At 33.5% G+C, this 14,315-nt stretch overlaps 1 protein-coding gene across 5 annotated transcripts in view; it reads left to right on the top strand.

Annotated features, from left to right (window-relative positions):
- Positions 1-14,315, top strand: part of LOC123673545 (protein Shroom) — a 280,176-nt gene that overhangs the window by 168,819 nt on the left and 97,042 nt on the right. The window contains exon 1 of one of the 5 annotated variants that reach the window (XM_045608102.1): positions 5,006-5,457. The exons of the other annotated variants lie outside the window; for them this stretch is intronic. The gene's annotated coding sequence lies outside the window, so the exon portion shown is untranslated. Of the gene's footprint in view, positions 1-5,005; positions 5,458-14,315 lie in introns of those variants that run through there. 5 annotated transcript variants of the gene reach the window in all.

Genomic DNA, 14,315 nt, shown 5'->3' with positions numbered 1-14,315 from the left:
AATACTGTTTGCGATTTGGACCAAAAATGTACAGGTACAGGTGTTTTCATGGAAATCATGCACTCGGACAACTCAAATTCATCAAAACTCAAGATTTTCAAATAAGTACCTGTATTTTTAAATTTTTTAGTCTATTCTACGTACGTAAAATTTCAAATAGAAACCTCTGTTTTTTATAGCAGATTAGTATTTTACGGCGAAAAATACGGAAAAATATAAAAGTTTTGTCTTCACAATTTTTCACGAATCGTCACAGATTGCTCTGTAATCGAGTTTGAATTCTCCGTCTTTTCATTAAAACGATGGAGAACGTTCTGCGCATAAAGATAGACGGCTTGACAGAGATTTCTACTAGATTCCAAAATAAAAGAGATCAATTTCGATAATATTCTTTTCTTTCAATTGTTCAAGAAATTGTTCGTACAAAACTTTCGTATTTTTTACCGTAAAATATGAATCTGCAATAAAATTAGGGATTTCCATTTGAAATTTCAAAGTTGAGCCCCGTTTCCCCACAAGGGTGAGTTAAAAAAAGAAGTTTAATCATAAGTGCACTCATCTCTTAAAATCATCAACCATTCGAAGAATTTTTCTCCATAATATGTTTACTTTTCAAGATTTTTAACTGATTCAACTTAAAATATTTTTTATACTATTTATAGTAATTATTATGGTGCCGAGATATTTTGCATAGGAAGAAGAAATAAAAAAACATAGTGTGGAATTATCTTTAGAACCGCGTAATTAAATTGTTGGTGCGATTGGTGAATTGGAAAGATCTGTATGGTATTGTTATGAAAATTTAAATTTAATATTATTGAAATGATCTAAAAAGATTTATTTATTAGAGTATTGCACATACAAAATGCATCAATAGAAAAATTCAAATATCAAATTGAAAAACTTAAGTATATCTACGTAGATAAAATACTCCAATCAATAGATCAAATCGTAGTGGTGAATTCAAAAGCAGTGAAAACCTATTCGAAAGAAATCTTGAATACATTACTCTTAACCTTTTGAATTGTGACAAGTTTCTACATTTATTATGAAAGTCATTTACATTATTCGATCGAAGAAGTCGCAATTCAAGAAATTCAGATTAAGAGAATAGCAATGATTAACTGGTATCCGTCCAAAATTCATGAAGTTGTCACGCTGAGGGTTGCAAATCAGAATCTCAGAATTTTTAAACAGTGATACGCTTCATCAAATAATCCATCATTATGAATAAAATGGAACTTTCCTTTGTCATCGTTAAATCCTCGCATATTGGAATGACCTCAAACCATATCATAACGAATTCTCTACCCATATGAATACCTCTTTACGATCTAAAATAAGCATGTGAATTCTAATCATCGATTTTATTACTTTGGTGTATAATCCGATATTCAACACCCAAAGGCATCACACGATTACAGGAATAACATGTTGAGGACAACGTATAATATTATCATCGATGGTCCATTTCGATAGCCGGTTATTAAGTCCATTAAGAAAATAACATATTTTGTGAGGTCCGTACAATTTAGAGCAAGCTATAAAATTTACGACATGGCATCATTACTGGGAGAAGGGTTGTAATTCTTAACCATTGTGTCATTGAGGAACATATATAATGAAATTTTTATCACTCTACAACACGTTCAATTACGAAGTTAAATTAGACACTGGAAGACATCGAGATTTATATAACCACAATGTGAGTCTAATTTGCCAAAAAATATTGAATAATTATTATGCACAAACAAAACTCAATGGAAATAAAATTTATACCCTTCACATATTGAGTGTTACATCACGAACTAACGGGTGTTTTTTTCGAGGTATATAACTTTAAGTTGGCGGTACTGTTCAAGTTGGCGACCGATTTAACAGCTGTCAAGAGATTTATTCTCAGTTTGGGTTGGCAATTCATCATGAATAGACTCAAGCCTAAACAACGCTTGCAAATAGTGCAATTTTATTTCGAAAATAATGGTTCTGTGCGGAATACGTATTTGCGCACTACGTCCATTTCATTTTGTTTAGCGATGAAGCGCACTTCTGGTTGAATGGCTACGTCAACAAACAAAACTGCCGCATTTGGAGTGAAGCTAATCCTCAAGTGTATGTCGAAACACCGTTACATCCAGAAAAACTGACTGTTTGGTGCGCTTTATTGGCTGGTGGAATCATTGGTCCGTACTTCTTCAAAAACGATGATGGCCAGAACGTTACAGTCAATGGTGATCGGTATAGAGCCATGGTTACTTACTTTTTCATTCCTGAATTGAACAACCATGATGTCCAGGAGCTGTGGTTCCAACAAGACGGCGCAACATGTCACACAGCTCGTGCCACAATCGATTTATTGACGTTTGGTGACCACCTAATTTCACGTTTGGACCTGTGAATTGGCCTCCAAGATCTCGTGATTTAACACCGCTAGACTACTTTCTGTGGGGCTATGTAAAGTCATTGGTCTATGCGGATAAGTCACAAACCCTTGACCATTTGGAAGACAACATTCGCCGTGTTATTGCCGATATACGGCCACAAATGTTGGAAAAAGTCATCGAAAATTGGACGTCCAGATTGGACTACATCCGAGCCAGCCGTGGCGGTCGTATGCCAGAAATCATATTTGAAATGTAATGCCATACGATTATCTTGCGGATAAATAAAATTCATGTCAATCGAATAATCCATCGTGGTTTTATTGCAATTTAAAGTTCTATAGCTCCTTTAGGAAATGTTAGATTTCAAAAATTTCAGCCCATGACTAATGCGAATAGGAGAAAAATATTCAGATCGGTTGACTATAAAACTATTCCATGAAAATGAGAAAGGCACTGACCTCAGCTCTGACTTTTCAAGAAATTTCTCATGAACCTTCAAATCCTTTTAATACACTCGCCGGCAAAAAACTCGGAAACCTAAAATTTTGCTGAAGTTCGATGTCCAAGGACTTTCGTAATTTTTCATCAATTTCAAATTCTTTGGTATTGAAAGAAACTCCAGAAAAATTTTCCGAAATTGTTGATAGCTTATTTATACAGGGTAAATAAACCTTTATTTATAGTTCAATTTCTAAACACCCTGTGAATCAGTTCGGGAAATTTTTAGTTTTTACGCGCAGTTTATCACAAGGACCATGATTTTAGCCATCTTTCAGTTTTTATTTCACCTTGATATCTTGATTTTTTTGACATTGTATAACAATAAGGACGAACAGAAATATGAGATTGATTATGCATAAAAACTTCAAAGTGTAATCACCCAAATCCAATATTATGTCTAGTCATTCAATAAATAGGTAATAATGTATTATCTTCAAACGATCCATATTTCTAGATATACAAAATAACATTATCAAAATCGTTTTCTTGTACATTTTATAATCATCAATGATCACAAACTGTTGTTGATAGTACCGAAGTTGTATACAACGCAAATTTGATCCTCAAAGGAAATTTGTAACCTTTCGATCTCATTAGCACATGATGAGTTTTTGATAGCCATTGAAGCACTTATTATTGATATGATTTCTTTGATATAAATTGTTGCAGCTGGAGATTACTCACCACTACGTCAAATCTGTTTATAAACAATTTGAAATAATTTTTGCATATCAAGATTAATAATATTTATAAGATTCTGTTTGTTTTTCATTTCTTATGCTGATGATGAGTGAATGATGATAGATCCTACAATTTAAGTTGAATATTATTATGAATGAGTTCGTTTCTGATGTTGATTCTTCCTTTTCAAGTAGGTCAGCATTAGAATCAGCAGACAAAAATCTAATGTTTAGGCTAGAGAGATCTCAGAATCCAATCAAAAATCACTGCAAATTTCGAATAATGATTCAATTTCTCCGACCCTAACGAAAAATATTTGATATTCTTTCATTTTTCAATAACGATATCTATACACTATGTCCGTAAAGTATGGAACAAATTCACTTTAAGCTAAACAGACCATTTTAAGAAATAATCCTGAAACACGTCCATTTTCATTTTAATTTACCGTATTTTAAAAAAATAATCTAATATACAGGGTGAATTACTTTCGAGTAATATCGTGACGGTCATTTTTTTCAATGTAACACCCCCATTTTGTCTCAATTTTCCAATTACTCTCGCTGAGCTGATTTCAAAAATGTATCACATGTTGATTCCAATTGGCACAGGGTAGACAAAAATACAATAGTTTTGTGTGTGTGTTCATAAAGTAACGCATAACATTCTTTATTAGTTAAATTAACAATATTATCAAAAATACTTATTGTCTAGCGGCAATTGGTTTGAATGTAACACCCTGTAGTTTGTTACATTCTTAGATTAATGAAAATGAGCTGTTTCTAAACATGTTTGGTACTTGTGCTCTAGCAGACAGAATATGATAGAAATTATTCCTTATCAATTTAAAAACAACATAGTCGTCTAATTTTTTGTTGAATGTCATTATTTGTTCATTGCCGCTAGACAATAAGTATTTTTGATAATATTGTTAATTTAACTAGTGAAGAATGTTACGCGTTACTTCATGAAACACAACTATTGTATTTTTGTCTACCCTGTACCAATTGGAATCAACATGTGATACATTTTTGGAATCAGCTCAGCTAGAGTAATCGGAAAATTGAGACAAAGTGGCGGTGTTCCATTTAAAAAAAATGACGGTGACGTTATTACTCAAAAGTAATTCACCCTGTATATTAGATTATTATTTTGAAATACAGTATTTTGAAATTAAAAATCGTCGTGTTTCAGGATTATTTCTTAAAATATTTTACGGACACAGTGTAGCTGTGAATTTTTCAAAATGCGATTCTTTGATTTTTACCTTCAAAATTAATGAATTGAGTCTATGACATAAAAAGATTAATGCCTATAACAACTGATTTACCTATGCTCAAATTCCATGCGAACAGTTTCTAGTTTCCGAAAAACACTCAAGTCAAAACTGATTTTAATATGCTATACATTCTGAAAACCGAAATTTTTCATATCTGCACATGCCTCGTGAAAATATATTCACAACCGTTGATATCCTCATTGGATATAAGACTTTATTTGCGAGTAACCATTCGAGCAATACTAATTATGACGTTAATACGCTCTAAGAGTTGTATCCGTTGCATTTCAACCTTTCACAATAGGTTTCTTCACGGAACCGTAAAATAACGAAGTAAAATTCAATCGTTCGATATCAATCCCAGCCGTATTCATTTAATTATATTTATCCCAAGTGCGAGCGAATTTTCAATTTGTTTACATTTCAGAGTGCTAATATGGATTAGTTAGTACCGTGCTGATAAGATTGTTTCAGTGTATTTCTTCTGATCGTGAGGTGAATTACTCATATTTCTCAGCTCCGCTGTTATTGCATCTAAATTATTCGTCAGTTATGGCTATGAAATTGACTTGAGTGCATTAAGTATGAAACTAGTATTTTAATTTATTTTCGGTGAGTGTTCCATATTTTCAAATTATTATTATATCGTGGTATATTTCCTTCTTCATTCAAATAAATATGAGTTCGGTATTTCAATTTGAAAATATCTTGACTTTCGAACCATTGTTCAATGATTCTAGATTAATTGAACTGGTGTTTATCACGCTGAACTATATGACAATTTTTCTATTTTATTTGCGAAATATTGTCAGTTATTTTTCTGATTCTTTATAGTCTGCACTTCAGAGTCTTAGTTAATGTTACCAATTATAAATGTTTTGATGTTTTCAAGGAACAAATTTCCGTGATCCCCTTCGAAATTGCTCCATTGGTATAAGATTGTGAATATTAATTAATAAAAGATTATTGTCATTTAAAACCTTTCTCGAAAACGATCGCTATTTGGATGAAATTATATTCACTTGAATGAAAATAAAATATAAAGTTCTTGTTATCTTGTATTTAACACCCTAGCTGAAGAATTGCATCAACAAATTTTGACGGTTAACAATCAAGGAAAAAAAGAAAAACAAAATGATTTAGAATTAATTTTTGAAAATTTTATTTTCTTTAAAAAAATTGGTCCAATTTTTTGTTATCATGGCATTTCACTTCGAAAATTATAAATTTGGTCAAGCAGAAATGTTAGTCTTAACATTATTCATCAAATTTAACTATAAATTAATATATCATCAAATGTAACACTTCAGTAATCGACCATTTTACCAGATTTATAAATAGTTAATGGTTTCACAATAGGTTAATGCACTCCTGTCTTTTCGATGTTTACACTACCGCAGTAACAGAAAACTTAGTCATTGTGAACATAGAAGCTCTATGAATCAAATTATTCATTTGAATGAACGTTGGCAGATCCACGAATAAGGAGGATGAATTTGTAGTAGATCACATTTTGCATATTATTTTATGTAAAATTAGATAAGGTGCACTTGCTCAAACTACTGTGATTATGTTATAATCCAGGGAATCAGCTTCTATTGTATCATTTTTCTACTTGAAAGTAAACTAATGATGAATACAATATTAATATTCATTGAGAGAGAAGAGAAACGTTTTTAAAATGAAAATGACTTTTATTATGAATTTATGACAATCGATTCGAATCACACACAATATTTTATTCTTTATGTTAATGGGTGTATTTTCGAAAAATCGTATCAATTATTGATTATGTCGCAGTTGTATATTAGGAGTAAAAAAAATTAACTGAAGAATATTTTCTTAATTATAGAACACTCCACATTAAAATCCATTTCATTCTGAATCATTCATGTAAAAGCTATGAAGTCAAAACTTTTTTTGGAAATTGAAAAACCTCAATTTTTTCACCTGAGCCGAAGCTGGTAATGAAAAAAGTATCTTTATTTTATGAGAGGAATCAATGTTTAAATTTACCTTTTCTCGTCAGTGGTTTCTTAATTTTTTCAAATATTTCAACAAACCTGTAATTATATTATATAAACGAAAAAATGTTTTCAATGTGATACAATTAGAATTTCAACACAAATTGACCAAGAACCTCAACATATTTTTCGTCTATAGTGGCCAGTAGTCGAAGTGTCGGTCGAAGACAGCTCTTATTTTCAATTTCATCACACTATTCGGAGTGTTTGTTTGTTCAACTCTTTTCATTGTAGATCTACATTAAGGCTATCGCGATGAACTATTGTTTGATCGAGAGATGATTGGACACACACAACAGAAAATATGTAGGTTAAAGATATAAATCTCGGACGTGATACGATGATTATAATTTCTCTTAGAAACGTTCAAATTAGACATCATATTCGACATTTTGTTCTGTTTGGTTTTCTCCACTCATGCAAATTAATTTCGCTACTTATGCCCATGTTATGTTTATTTATGTGTTTGATGTGGTCTTGAATGTTTGGACTGTTTCGTGGAGCAAGTCAAAACTCTGTCTATTTTCAGTTTATTGCTAATAATTCCTGGTATACAGGAAACGCAATGTAATAAAATCAGATACTTTCGTTTAGTTTACTTGAATATATATTTTTTTATGGTATATTTTGAAAAGAAGAAACTTAAACACCAATGTTTTGGTCACTGTGTAAAAATAAATTTCCGCATTCAAACAGATTAGTGGAAATATATTTCTTTATTCTTAATTCCTGAAATTTTCTTTCCATTACACAATTATTTGAAATAAAATAAAACATTGTTCTCTAGATAGAGGGGGGAAACTTTCACCAACAGTGAACAATTAAGAAATTGTTCTCAGGTAAGAAATCTGGAAAAACACAACAACCACTGCGTAAAAATTCTACATCCAAGTGATGGAGCAGGTGTGCTGATAGGCAAGAAGAAAAATAATATATCATTCTGCTAAAAGCATGGAATAAAATGATTAGAAAAATGGAATACCAATTTTAACAATTCCTTTGAGTTCTCCTTCATAAAAATTAAACGTAAATTGAATGGAAATAGTCTCGAAATCAATTCCATACAATCGTCTCTTGCAGTCCACCAGAATACTTCAAAAGGAATTTTCATTCGCGATATAAAACATACTCTGTTTCAGTAACCACCAGAATACTTCAAAAGGAATTTTTATTCACGATATGAAACATACTTCGTTTCAGTCACTAATTATTTATGTATTGATGTATTCAATATAAATGTTAATTAATCATTGAATGAAGTCGAACAAACCAGGAAATGCACTTTGCAGAAATCAGATCTGCCGACCTCATGTTCTGCTCTTCTATATATGAACATTACGTAATTTGTGGATTTATCGAAAATAACTTGTGATTTTCAGATTAACGGTATATATAAATGTTGTTACGACCTCTTAGCGAAAGAAGTTTGTCGACCCTATTAGTCAGAACTTGCCGGAGGGCATCTTGAATTAAGCATGCGGCAGTATGCGATATTGCAAAATATTCAAGCTGGCCAATGCCACTTACATCTTCGCGAAGAAGAGGCAATTCTTCTTTTGGGCGGAGATATGCTCTCAACTGGTTCTTGAGATCTTCTCCAAGACCAAAGTAGCATCCATTTGTTATTGCCGATTATAATTTAATGCTTGCGATTTATCATGGTATGAGCGATACGACGGAAGCAACTAATGAAGTTTGCCAAATGGAATTTATTGATTATTGCATGAACCAGAAGCAATCCCGAAAAATCGTTCATTATTATATATTTCATTATTATTATTATTTTCAGGGTCGTTTCTCATCTGTCTCTTATCTATCTCTATGTGATTCTCGCAATTATCATTTCCTTTATTATTCTACCTTTCTGAGTTTGCTTGAACACGGTCTTTGGTCTAGAATAAAGCCCAGACCCCAGATATTCAGTATTTTCTTCAATTTCTTTCAAACAAAATAGATTTCTTCAGTTACCTAAAAGACCTATTGAGAAGTCCCCGGTCTACCAAAGTAAAACACATTTTTCTGCCAAAATTCGATTTTATTATTCAACATAGTTAGCCTTCGAGGGCGACACAGCGATTATAGCGATCTTCCAGCTTTTTGATATCATTTTTGTAGTAAGATTCGTCTTTCGCTTCAAAATGGGCCTCAGTTTCGGCGATTACTTCTTCATTGGCACCGATTTCCTTTCCAGTGAGCATTCTTTAGAGGTCTGAGAACAGGAAAATGTCGCTGGGGGCCAGATCTGGCGAATACGGTGGATGCAGAAGCAATTCGAAGCCCAATTCATGCAATTTAGCAATTGTTTTCATTGATTTGTGACACGACGCATTGTCTTGATGAAACAGCACTTTTGTTTTCTTATAATGGGGCCGTTTTTTAACGATTTCATCCTTTGAACGATCCAATAACGCTAGATAATTATCGCTGTTGATGGTCTGGCCCTTTTGGAGGTAATCAATGAATATCGCATCCCAGAATACTAATGCCATAACCTTACTAGCTGACTGTTGTGTTTTCCTCGCTTTTGATTCGATTCATCGTGTGCAGTCTACTCAGCTGACTGTCGATTGGACTCCGGATTGAAATGATGGAGCCATGTTTCATCCGTTGTCACAAAAAATGCAGCCTCAAACACTGCTCAGAATCATTAACACGTTGTTGCTTCTGATCGATTGTGAGCTCGCGCGGCAACCATTTTGCACACAGCTTTCTCCTTACAAATATTCGTGAATGATATGATGTACACACGTTCAGATGATTTCTTCACCTTGTCTGCTATCTCGATCAACTCCACTTTACGGTCATTCAAAATTATTTTGTGGACTTTTTTGATTTTTTCGTCGGTGACAGTATTTTTTGGGCGTCCACTGCGTTCGCCGTCTTCGGTGCTCATTTCACCACGTTTAAACTTAGCATACCAATCAATGATGTTTGATTTTCCTGGTGCAGACCCCGGAAACTCTTCATCAAGCCAAGATTTTGCTTCAACTGTATTTTCTCCCTTCAAAAAGCAATATTTTTTCAGCACACGAAATTCTTTTCGTTCCATCGTTTTTCAAATAAGAAAAGTAGCTGCACTCACAATGCAATATCCCATAAACTAGTGGTCGGACTGCTAACAAATTTTGACACGTATCATTTGAAAGTTGGTACTAACTAAAACTCATATGGATTTAATACTAGCACCGACATCTATGCTTCAGACCGGGTACTTTTCAATTGGCCTAGTTCAATGTCATTATTTGCTTATATGCGTCTCATCGAAACAATAACATGAAAGGTTATTCATTTTGTTGTTTCGAAAGTAAACGTTAAGAAAACACACTTTCATTTGAAATATCGATCAAATTTTAATTTCAAATTTAATGATTGGGCCTTGCCATTAGATATATGAGGAATACAACATCTTTGAAATGTCCTCTGCGAGATCTCTAACAGGACTCGATTCATGTGATTTCATTTTCGACTCGCCGGCACATGTCGGAAAATATCTCACCAATAAATTGACAGATGTTGGTTCTCAGATCGTCAATAATCGGAGTATCATTGTCATCAACACGATTCTCCGTATAACCTCACAAAAAATTCAAAGGCGATAAATCACAAGATCTTATAGGCTAATTCAGAACGATAAATTACGACTCCAAGGAATTTTTTGACTGTAAAGCTAAAACGGGGTTCCACCATTTTGTTGGAACCACATATTTTCCGACTACATATTAACAATTTCAGGAGAAAGAAAAAAATCGGTAATCATTAACCTATAGCGATGAGAATGGACGGTTTAAGTGACAACTTTTCAAAAAAGTACGGGCCAATCAATCCACCAGACAAAATTACACTTTTCTGGATGTAAATGTTCATTTAGCAGTTATAGGAAGATTTTCACTGCCTGTTTACATAGTCACCCAGTGAAAAATGTGCTTTTTGGCTGAAGAAAATTCGATGAGAAAAATTGTCATCTATACGTTGTTGATCAAGCACTCAAATCAATTGGAATATCTTCTACACATTCCATGCTCAGCTGGCTTTCGTTCTTGTGTCCAGTGAACCTTATAAAGATGGACATGCAAATGCCGATGCATAATACGCCATAGAGAGGCTCAAATGTTGTGTGCACCGAGAAATGGATTTTCTTCAACTCTTTCACTTATTAGCAGCAAAATATTTTTATGGAGTTATTAGTACTTACATATTTAGAATTTTCATACTTTTTTGGCATATTTTATCTCGAACGAATTGCGTCTAATATAACAATTCAAAACGGTTACAATGCCAAAATTTATGAAATAAAGTATACTGACTGAATGTCAGATGGTCATGAGGTAGACCAAAATTATTGCAACTGAAATTCCGTATCTTACTTCTCGCATCGAACAAAAAAAACTCTGACATTTCAAATATCCCATTTCTCGATCGATCGAACAATCCGACTCCACAGCATAGAACATAGAATAGATACTCTTACTTCTTCTTTCGTCATGACAATCAAATTAATTGCGAGGCCTATTATTTTATGCCGGCAATTTGATAAAACCCATTTCACGTATTTCGTCGCTTATATAATATTCCTATCCTATATTTATCAGATGAAAGTACCACGAAATGCTGTTAGTCTAAAACACACAAATAGACCGTACTCCAACAAAATTGTGTAACGCGACTCAATCAGGATTATCTGTATCGTGAGAAAAAAATGAGCTTCGTTGTTTCCTCCTTGACTTCGTGTTCTTTTATTATAACTATGTAGGTTTTTTTTCGATCTGATCCGATGAGAACGTTGCTCTACATTCACTTGGATGTCGACAATATTTGTTTAGATGAGGATGGCCGTCCATCAAGGAGTACGATGAACTGAAAGTATATGTATCTTGGTCTTCGGCAAGATGTGGCACCAATGATTGATCTATAATTCTATAAAATGGAAGAACTCGAATTTCCAAAGCAGCTGACGGAAATAGTGCACTCGTGTATTCAGCAAACAGAGTTCAGAGTAAACATCCAAGGGACGTGATCGACAAAAAGGAATATTGAATCTTGGGTACCGCAAGGATCTGTCATGTGCCTCCTATTGTTTAATATTTTATTTTTATTCCTCAGATAACTCAAAGATGTAGAGCAAAATAGGCCAGTTGTCAGACGACACTCCTATACATATAATACTTTTTTAACCACTAAAGCTTGACGAGTCAAATTCATAAGGAACTGGAAATGATTGGGAATTATTTCGAGCAATGTTGAATAGAGATTAATTAAAATACATTACTGAAGAAATTTATTTCGTTAAAAAAAATGAGGTAAATATTAGGCCAATTAAATTGAAGTTCCCGGTCTGATGGATAGATGGCGGTGCTAGTATTGAACTCATATGATTATTACTTAGTACCAACCTTCAAACGATACGTGTCAAAATTTGACAGAGTTGCGACCATCAGTTATTGAAATATTGCGTTGTGCGTGTAGCTACTTTTGTAATTTGAAAAAAGATGAAAAAAAGAATTTCGTGTGCTGATAAAATACTGCTTTTTGAAGGGAAAAAATACAGTTGAAGCAAAATCTTGGCTTGATGAAGAGTTTCCGGGGTTTGCACCAGGAAAATTAACTATCATTGATTGGCATGCTAAGTTTAAACGTAGTGAAATGAACACCGAAGACAGCGAACGCAGTGGACGCCCAAAAGTGGCTGTCACCAACGCAAAAATTGCATGAATTGGACTTCGAATTGCTTCTGCATCCACGGTATTCGCCAGATCTGCCCCCCAGCGACCTTTTCCGGTTCTCAGACCTCAAAAGAATACTCGCTGGAAAGAAATTTAGCGTAATGAAGAAGTAATCGCCGAAACTGATGCCTATTTCAGAGGCGAAAGACAAATCGTACTAAAAAATTGTATCGAAAAGTTGGAAGATCGCTATAATCGCTGTATCGCCCTCGAAGGCAACTTTGTTGAAAAATAGAATCGAATTTCGCCAAAAAAATGTGTTTTACTATGGCCTGTTATGTAGGTTGATACCGAATGTTGAAAAAACAAACTGCGAATGTTAATTTATAATTCCGAATAATAATAATAGTTTATTGATCCTTTCAGACAAACAAGGTATGTATAGGACAAGTCACAAATGCAAAAATAATAACAATTCAGACATTTTCTAAGCTATCATTATAGTACTCATTAACACTATAAAAACACTTCTTGAGAAGTAAAGACTTAACAACTTTCTTAAATTTAAACAAATTTAGCGACTTATTGTTACTAGGTAGATGGTTAAATAACTTAATACACTGGTACTTAGGTGACATTTCAAATTTTGATGTCTTATGTTTGGGAATTGACAATATTTTCTTATTCCTAGTGTTATGGGAATGAAAGCTTGACAATTTTACAAAACTTTCCTCATTTTCCTTTGCAAAAACCAAACATCTCAATATGAAAATGGAAGCCAGTGTCAATATCCTATTTTCTAAGAAAACTGGTCTACAAGAGGATCGTGGAGATACGTTGAATATCATACGTAAAATTCTTTTTTGTATAATAAATACTCTATCAGTTTCTGTTGAATTACCCCATACCATGATATTATACGATAGGTGACTAAATACTAAACTATAATATGCATTCATAAGTGAGCACAAGGGAAGTAGATACCTGACTCGACTTAAAGCATAATAAGAACTGTACAGCTTTTTACATACTTCATCAACGTGTGAATTCCACTTTAAGTGCCTATCGATGTAGATACCTAGGAACTTCGTGCAGTTCTTTGATGCAATAATAGAATCTGAATGTCGAATTACAAGGGTACTATCATTATTCGAAATCGAGAAGTAAACGCATTCAGTCTTGTTCACATTTATCATGATAGCATTAACATAGCACCATTCAACGAAGCAATGAACCAATAAATCGCACAACCCCTGTAGCTCCTCCAAAGTATCCGCAGTAACGGCTAATGAAAAATCATCAGCAAACAAGATTGCTCTTAGTATCTTCATCAGATCTGGACAAGTTTTAGACTTATTAATAAACAATCTCAACAAATTCTCAGGCAGATCGTTGATAAATATCAAAAACAAGAGCGGTCCCAAGACAGAGCCCTGAGGCACACCTAACTTCAAATTATGTTTACTGGATGAAGAATCTTGAACTCTGACGGATGCAACTCTGCCCTCAAGATAACTTCGAATCCAGTCATGAAATACTCCCCTAAATCCAAGATTGTAACATTTGTCTAATATGAATTGAAAGGAGATACTATCAAATGCTTTAGAAAGATCAAAAATAATCCGGCAACATATGAGCCATTATCGAGGCAGTCGTATACAAATTCAACAAATTCCAAAACTCCAGTTTGAGTTGAGCGACCTGATCTGAAACCGTGCTGCGCAGAGGTAAGCAGTTGAAACTTATCAAGGAATTTCATCATTCTATTGAACACTAATCGTTCAAA

The sequence above is a fragment of the Harmonia axyridis genome, chromosome 2, assembly GCF_914767665.1.
Source record: "Harmonia axyridis chromosome 2, icHarAxyr1.1, whole genome shotgun sequence".
NCBI lineage: Eukaryota > Metazoa > Arthropoda > Insecta > Coleoptera > Coccinellidae > Harmonia > Harmonia axyridis.
This window is presented reverse-complemented; position numbering and strand designations above follow the sequence as displayed.